Here is a 9,147-nt window from a genome sequence, read left to right as displayed (position 1 = left end):
AAGTGCAAAGACTGCTCCGTCAAGAATTCTCACAGCTCAGCTTGGATTCGTAGGTTGTGTGCTCTCTCTTTGTTCCTATTAATTTATGGGTTATACTCTTGTGATGAACTTCAAGCAATGGAGGTTTTTTGGTACTGCCTTGCTTTTGTGAATGCATTTTCATGTACTTTGTTGGCATTGAAGTAACAAATATAATTTTGTGTTTTTGATTTTGAAGGAGAAGGTGTTCGCATGATCATTGATTGTCTGTTGTTTTAATTATATAATAGATTAAAAGCACACAATGTCCATAGTAGTTCCTAATTTTGTTGTGCATTGCATACTTATGCCATGGATGACGCATGGAAATGCAAAATAAAATGAATGAATCCTTGATGTTTGAATTTATAGGAGCAGTGTTTGCTCATTATTGTTCCTTTGTATGCATAGCAGCTTATATGGTTACTGGATTTGTGATTGTTCACCATTTAGTGTTTTCAGTACTTGGATGGTTAATGATTTTCTTACATCCGCTGCGAGGAAGAAGCGGACTAACAAAGGAAAAGTTCGGAGGAACTTGATTATACCGAGGAATCCAATGGCTGCATGTCTGATCTGCGGACTTTTAGATTCTTCGTTATTGGATTAAATTGTCGAGTATGATTTTTCTCGTGCTCTTTTACTTTTGTCCGATTATTTTGTGGAAAGACCTAAGATTTTCTTTACGACAGCATGGTGGTTCGAGAGGTGTGTCGTTTCTTTTGACGCATTTTGAATACCACTCTTTGATCTATCTCATGTATCAGAACTCATTTTTGTGTTCTCCTTTTCTCTTATCAAGTTCTAATTCAGTAGCTTGCTTGCAATCCATGTGCTCATTGCCACTATTCTTTCTGTTTATATTTTGTCTCATGCCTTTTCTCCTTATCTATCTGTTTCAGACATTGTACTATGCACCATGGTTCATGACTGCACTTTCTATACATGCTTTGAAAGGCTAACAGTATTGACATATCATGTGCGTGTGTTAATTGATGATCCCCTTCTTCCTACAGTTGTTTTGGAAGGAGGACTATTACCATTCATGTGGGGTGAATGGCCCGAGTGACAATGTCGGTGTGGCTGTTGCGGCTGCTCCTCAAAGCAGAGACTTCCAGGGCAGGTTAGCTTTCTCCACCTCCGCACTAGGACACATATTGCTAATGCCTGATACATCCGTAGAATTAGGAAATCAAATCGATGCTCCTACTATGATCATTTTCTTTGCCTTTGTGTTGTCACTTGGCCTCGTCAAACTGTCGGGATGAAGATCCATTTAATTTTGCTGTCTGTCATGTCATCGGGTGAGCTTATGTGCTTATTCTCATTAAATTTGTATATAGCAGATTTCACTCGTATCCAAGACTGAAACTTAAGTATATTATTCTACAAAGAATCAGAAGTATGTCTCACTCATGTGAGGCTCATACATCAGGGATATTCCTATACAGTTACATTCAAGCCAGTACTAACTTTTGCTACTCTACAGCTCAAAAAAAAACTTCTGCTACTCTAGGGGTTTTTAAATATTGATGACAGTGATTCTTGTGCTCAGATTATCCAATGATTATGTTTTAAGTTGTGTGATGTGATTGTTGTCGATGCAAAGATCAAACAAAATGCTCATGCCGGCCAAAAATAAGGGAAGATTATCCTCCATGTCTGAGAGGTAAAAGATGGGTCTGCATTGATCTGTTTGTATCATTATCCTAATTTAATATTGTCAAATTCAGTTATTTCACATTGTGGTGATCGGCTTGAACATACTATTATTTTAATCAGCTGATGGGTCAGACTGTATAATGAAATATGGTAGGTTTTTCTTTGTATTAAGAAATTATTTATGATTTTGATGTTGTTTCTTGGGCCATGATCTGGAATAAGTTCTGGTTTCATTCTCCATTTTTCCGTTTTGTTGTCACACTCAAACTACAATAATGGTCGGGCTCTCAACCTGATTTATTTGCCTTGACTTTTGTTTCTCAATTTCTTGATGTACTAATTGCATGGATGCTGGTAGAGAATTTTTCGTTGGGCTTTACCTTGATGGCCTCATATATCTAACAATGTGTCTTATGTATTTAACCCTATTTTATAGCATTCACATGGTATGTACTAATTAAATTTTGCCATTTATGTTCCCTACTCACAGATTTCACTGGAAGCATCTATGATCATGTATGTTTGCTGATGCTGGTCATTTTCAAGCTGCAACCATGTGTTGTTATAATATGTTAAGAGTTGCGGCGAAATTTGGTAAGCTTGTGCAAATTTCTTAGTAATCAGTATGGTTCAGAGGCATTGTCATATAGGTTTTATTTCATTTTTGTTGTCAATTTTCTTAGTAATCAGTATGATCTCACTAGAAGGCAATTTTAGTAAACTTTCATTGACTTCTTTTTGTTCCGTGCTCCTAGCAGATGGCCTCCAATCAGGAATGAAAATTTTCATCATATGTGCCTGCATCTAGGTGGCAAGTGAGTTTTGTTCTTCATTATCTTTTCCCCTTTGTTTCACCTACTTTATGCGAGACATGGGGATCGCTTTATTTATTCTCTCGCATTAGTATACATTCTCTTTTCAGCATATGAGGCTGCATGTCACCAAAATACATGGGGATTGGTTACTTTGTCTGCTATATAAAGCAAGACGATGCAAAAAATGCATGTGTGCTTTATCTGTTATGTTTCTTTGTATGTATATGTGGTTATTGATTTTTTGATTGCTCACTGTATAATATTTATATCTGTGATGATCATTGGTTTGCTTACATCCCCTCCAGGGAATACAAAGAGAAAAAGCATGAAGACGATTTATATTATATTGAGAATAAAACATATGGTGGGTGTATGGTAAGAGAGTTTTTAGATTTTTCAGGTCTTGGATGAAATTGTTAGTATGATCTCTGTGTGCTCCAATTCTTTTATGATATTAGGTTAGTGCGATTTTCATATAGAGGTACTGAGGTAATAAGGAACTGGGACTAATAAACAGAGTATCTCCTCTTTCTTTGAATACCTTGCTTCTCAAGTTGCTTCTATATGAGTTATTTTTGCTCTCAAACGAAATTCAGTAGAGCAAAAGGATCCTCATGAATTACTTAGTAGTTCAGTAGGGTGGGAAGACAGGCATTTTATTGTTCGTGGACAGAGGGAGTAATGTGTTGAACCTTGAAAGTGTAAATTGGTTTTTTATTTACCCTGGAAGTTCATATGTGTTTGAGTCAGTGCTCCAGCTAGCTAGCCTTAGCCGGATATATCTTTTACAGAATATTATGTTTCCTATTTGTTATCAAGTTATTCGCTAAAGCACTTGGGTGTGATGAAAGTACAGTTCATCCGGTAACAAGTTTCTGAAATTTGAGTGGATATTGGGCACTAAATCTCAAAACTCAAAACATGGCTTTCATAAGTTAAACAATAATCCAGTAACGTTGTAAAGATAGCTTGTTACTAATGCAGATTGAGATGAACGAGGTATGGCAGATTAGGCCAGCCATTGATCATACTGACACTATTCTTCTCGAGGGAAGAGCCTAAGGTAAGTAAGTTATGTGTGCTCTCACTTTCTCCATGCTTTGCTAGAATTTTTTTATACTTATGGTTGGTTTGGATTATGTGTGTTTCCGTTTGAGCCTAGAAGAGATCTGGTTCGTGTGGTAGTAATGGAGAGTTGGTGTCCATTTCTTTGCAGGAGGAAGATCAAGGTAATAAGAAAATTATCCTCCGCTTCTATGATAATTAGTCAGAAAATAGTTAGTCATTATCTGACCAGGTTGGTAAAATTAACAGTAAATGCTCAATAGCGAATACACCAATATAGTCACTTATATGTTAAAAGTTAAATAGTTCAGAGGTGTGACTAAATAGCAAGGAAGGTACCCCTTTAAGCCAACACAGAGTGGAGAATAATGAATAAAAAGCCAGAACTGCATGTTGGATATTTTATTACCTTTTTATCCTTTAATATGTGATATATGGATGCAACAGCAGCTAGAACAGTAAGTAGAGTAGACTGTTCAATCTGATAAATTCATGAAAGTAGGTAATTGAGAGTACAAGTTCCTGACGACAAAGAACTAGATGGTTCAACTGTATCACAGGTTGAACAAAATAGTACTCCCTCTGGGACATCAAGCATGCTCATGACTTGGATTTAAACGACCCCTTTGGATGTTCATATTCAAACTGCCTCTACTGTGCACTTAACTTTCAGTGTTAATATTACATAGGCTTAAACACTATTATTTCTTCCATTCTGTATCTTTAGACTACTTTGCCGGTTATCTGTCATTTACATGTATCTTTCCTTCTCTCTTTTTGGGGACATTATCTTTTTTCTTGCTTTCCCAATGGCAAGATTTCGTGGAGTTTAGTTAGCTGTAAATCTCATGGATGTTGTGTGTCCGATGAACATACGGTGATTGCGCCAGTTCAGTTGGCGGTGCTGAAACTTTTGCTGAATTGGATTGAGCATGCCTGCTGGTGGTTGCTGGCGGCGGCCAAGCAAGCAAGGTGCTCATTCACCTCGGTACTGCTGCTGAGCATGGAGAGAAATCTGCCGCCAAGAAGCTCGAGCAAACAGACAGCCTGACCAGGAACTCCTTGTGCAGGTGCCATTGTGAAAATAAGGTCCTTACTTCTTACGATCAGATGCTGATGTAAAATTCCAGTGATCAGAAATTGTGAGCCTATTGGTCGATAAATCTAGACGAAACTTACTTGATGCTTGTGCATAAATATCAGAAATTTTGCTTCTTGCTAAAAAGGTGCTCAGTACAAACGTTCAGGTTCAATATAAGATATCTTTTTTTTTCTCCGAGCAGCCTATATCAGCTATCTTGAGGAGAGCGGCTAATTTTTGGTGTGCAGGTTTCTGATGGCTTTCACAAGTTAAACAAGAATCTTGGATGTAGCCCATGAATCGGTTAGTTGGTCATGCTTCACTATTCATAGGTGACACATGTGTCCTTGGTCTAGGATGTTAAATAATTCCAGTTCCAATTAGTTTTCACATGGTAATGCTAATAGATAAAAACTGCTGGCTCCTTTTCAGAGGCCATCTCAATATCCCTTCCACACATATAGAATGTATCCTTAGAGACTGAGTCTGAATTCACCGAAGCTAAGCAATCCACTGGGTACTATGGGTTAGATGAAAATGTCTATATCCATTTGGACTTCCAGGTCTACGACAATCTGATGGACTGCCTGTGGATTATTATGTTTTGTTCTGGGTACTGATCTCTCACAATCGTTCACTCCTGTTTGATGTTTGTAAATAATGTAACAACTAGCTCTGTTGTGAACCCAAATGGGACCATGCATTCGTTCCTATATGCAATTTTGTGTTCTCTTCATTAGTTTATAATTCGTCTGTGTATCCAGTAGAATAACAAATGGGTAGTTGTTTATTCTTCATTTGTTGCATGCATATCATCTTTACGGATGACAGGGTCGCACGCCATGGTATATTCTTTTTAGTCTATTGATGTTTCAGTTTTTCAGTTATTTAGTGGACTCATATAAGGTTCTTAGAAGAGAGGGTGTGGGAGGAAGAAGAGGCAAACTCCGGTGACGCGTCGTGCTGCTGCTACTGCCTCCCCAAACAACCAGGGCAAACAAGCGAGGTGTACAAGTGATGAGCTTCTGCTTCAAGGTTTTTCTTTTTCTCCCACCATTTATTTTCTCTCTGTATTTCTGTTCAAACTGCATCTGCTCCCAATCGGGTGATAGTCGATCCAGTGTTATATAGATCTGGTACATGTTAGCCTTTTAGCATTATGTCTCATAACATGGTGTGCCTATGTATTTTACTGTTAACACTCTCCTACATATTGGTTTCCAGTTTCATAATTTCCCTATCTACCATTCATAATTTTCACGGCTGCTATGTAAGCGTGGCTTGGTTTGAATTCCACGGGATTGTGTACGTAAACCGTCACGTCTTAGGCATATATGTAGACATTATTTTGCACTCCTGCACTGCCTATAATATTGTTTATTACCTCTTCGTTTTGATCATTTTGTTGATTGTTTTACCATGTGTTGTTAATTACATCTTACAAAATGCAGGATAAACAATTGTTAGTTGCTATGTTATAAATGTTTGTTTTTCTGTTTTTAATATACTATGGTTCACAACCTTTTGTAAAACCTAAAAAGATTATTATCATTTTATCACCTATGCACAAATATCAAGGGTGCAAGCGGCATAAGGTTCGTTTGCCCGATGAAAATGAAGATGGCGAAATTCGGGCTGGTCTTCTTTCATAGGATGGGCAAGGAGATTATTTGTTGGCCAGTATCATCATTGTCTAGGCGCATTTCTGTCCATCAGTAGCTCCTCATTTTTACATACAAAATGCAGCTTTTTATTTGATAGATAGCCTATAAAGTTTAGACTTATCATTAGAATCCAAGAGTGTTTACATCAGAATGTTGTTGTTCAGCTGGGATGGTATCTTTTTCATTAATATAAATTGTATTGAAGCAATCCTTTGTATTGCGTGCAACTTAGTTTCAGCGAATCTCTAAGAAGATGCCATCAGGTTCACTTGACCGAGTAAGCCCATAGTTTATGCCTTGAGAAACATATACTTATGTCTTCATGGGGTTCTAATGGCATGTGGTCTCTGAATTGGTTTTGAAGCAATGATAGTAGTGTTCACTTTTATATTTTGGTTTATAGTTTGCTTCAAATGAACTGATGTTTGTGTCAGGAAACAATTAAATGTATTCATGTACTTTAGAACATATGCCTTAGCGTCCGCGTGGGAAGGGACGAATCGATGCGGAAATCACCCGTCGGAGCACCGCCACATTAGCCTGCCCCTCCCTATCCAAAATCTCGCTCCGCTGAGCCATTGTACCGCGGGAAACCGACGACATGGAGGAGTACCCAAAACACATTATATGTTGTGTTCTTTTGCTCCTCTTCGTCAAATGGACAATTATTTACTCTTCATTTAATGCTTGCTTCTCATTGATATTTACAAATGTATATAAAATAAACACTGCCATAAACTTCACGGGATCGTGCGCCAAGGCGCACATCAAAATCTAGTTCTAATGAATCGTCAGCTCCGCAGCAGCGGAGGCGGGCGATACGGCCATCTTCCCCGATGTGCGTGTAGGCCTCGGTAGCCTCTCCTCGTTCACCGCACGGCGCAACCCATCAACATCCTTTCCCCATCAATTTTTTCGTCAGTTACTACTTCCACCCGAGCTAAAACCGTCGCCGCCGCCGTAATGATGGGGACGAAGCTCCACCGTATTCTTCCCGTAACCGCAGCATGTAAGTGCAGCTGCGTTACTTGCCCCCTCTTCTCAATTGGTTCCTTGTATATGTTGCGCTCAATCGTCCTTTGTTCTACCTCCCATAGATGAGATCAGGGTGATCCCTCTCGTCCGCCTCCGTGATGGCCACACCTGCGCTGAGATGAGGTGTATCCAGAGCGGCCCCAATACTGATTGATCACTTTCACGCGCCAAGTATGTGATTGACTGATTTGTTTGTTCCCCAATCAGATGTTGCGATTTATTCTTGTTTCTTTTGGGTTGATGCCTAGATCGTTACCAATCAAGGAGGAATTGCTAGCCATTTGATTGTACTTGCGCTGTTGTCTCATGGTTTGGAATCTTCCAAACAGGGATGGTAAAATATGAGAGAAGAAGAATTTATATTCCAATTTTTCTGTGTATATTGTTCTTAGATGATCAAAGGGGGCAAAATCCGGAGGTTTTAGGAGGTAGGAGGCATCCTCTGAGCTGCACCACAAAGCATTGAGACAATGAGAGATGTACCATGCTTGCTTCTGAGTTGCTTGACATGTTTTATGGCGGCAACCTCACATTTATTCATTCAGGTCCCGTTTTCTGGTGCTTCCATGTGCTAATATGCAAACTCGTGATAGACTCAGCAATCTTGAGGCAAAAAAATGAAGGTATATTATAGTTTTGTCTCTGTATTAACTTGTGTGCATTTGTTTATGCATTGAAGAAGTAAGAATTGCTCGCCATCAGTATGGTAGGATTGTTGCTCACCACATTTTGTTAAATTCTATGCATAACCTGTAGCATGTACGAATGGTAAGCTTTGTTTTGGAATAGTTGTTGTTGTTAATCCCTTGTTTTTAAAATTAGAACTTCAATTGATTACTGTTGCCCTGTTTTCAGATGAAGAATAGTTGGTTTTTATGGCCCATAGAGACGTCTTCTTAGATTCTCTGTCATTTCATAGAGACTTATGGAAGTGCTTTGTTTAGTTCTGAATAGCTTCTTAGAAAACGAGAGGACCTCCTAATTCCAGTCCAAAGTTTGCCACGGTTTAGTCCTTTGGTTATATTTGGAATCTTTGTTGCAATTTTGTTTAGTTCCATCTATATTGCATTTTTACAATACCTTCCTCCCTTGGCAAAGCACTAAATCATATGTATTCATGTTCTGTTAAAAATGAAACTTCATGTCCACATAATTGATATATGCTTTGTGGAATTGAGAAGCTGCAATGTACATTTGTAGTGTTCTTAACATATTAAAGTATAATATGTACTTTGTTTTCGAAATAAATATTATTCTATTCCGTCTCATGCTCTTTCACTCGCTCCTATCTTACTTTGTTTGGTACCTATTCTGATATAACATAGAGTTTGTCAATATTTGGGTGAGCATACAGCTTTCTTGTTTAGGACAACTTTTCTAGGAGTTATTGTATATTTGCAAAATTCAAGTGTGGGCCCTGTTGACATGGCATGTATGCATGTCCATGGAAATACATCATTATTTCTTTGCTTGCAGCACAATTTGTGTAATTATTAGCACAGTTTTTTTTTTTTGGTTTATCTGTGAGTTGTTGTACAAACTGGTATGGAATATTCAGTTCTTTATAACTTATCTGAATATTGGAAGAAATGATCATTTTAGTTCGATTTCCTTTGTATGTAGTGGGAAATGGCTTCTTTGTTCATTTATCAGTTATATATGTGTGATCTGTTAGATGTGGTCATAACTCATAAGAGCTAATCTCGTTTCAACGGCAATGATCATTTTAGTTCTGCTAGGCAGAGTCTTCAGTTTCTCATGATATGGTCATAAGAGCTTGCCTCTCAGAGTAGCCAAATACGAGGTT

At 38.2% G+C, this 9,147-nt stretch overlaps 1 long non-coding RNA gene across 9 annotated transcripts; it reads left to right on the top strand.

The window, feature by feature from the left end:
- The first annotated feature begins 1,379 nt into the window (after positions 1-1,379).
- On the top strand, positions 1,380-5,354 carry LOC124660831. Of its 9 annotated transcripts, none has more exons than XR_006989983.1 (6): positions 1,380-1,687; positions 2,171-2,274; positions 2,439-2,495; positions 2,801-2,870; positions 3,480-3,558; positions 3,712-5,354. It is a non-coding gene; the product is annotated as an uncharacterized LOC124660831 (long non-coding RNA). The 9 variants fall into 9 exon arrangements; XR_006989980.1 differs by having other exon boundaries at positions 3,663-5,354; XR_006989981.1 differs by lacking the exon at positions 2,801-2,870 and having other exon boundaries at positions 3,663-5,354.
- Positions 5,355-9,147: the final 3,793 nt, after the last annotated feature.

Source organism: Lolium rigidum, chromosome 6, assembly GCF_022539505.1.
Source record: "Lolium rigidum isolate FL_2022 chromosome 6, APGP_CSIRO_Lrig_0.1, whole genome shotgun sequence".
NCBI classification, from domain to species: Eukaryota; Viridiplantae; Streptophyta; class Magnoliopsida; order Poales; family Poaceae; genus Lolium; species Lolium rigidum.
The sequence above is the reverse complement of the archived record's forward strand: the minus strand, read 5'-3'. Positions and strand labels throughout refer to the sequence as shown.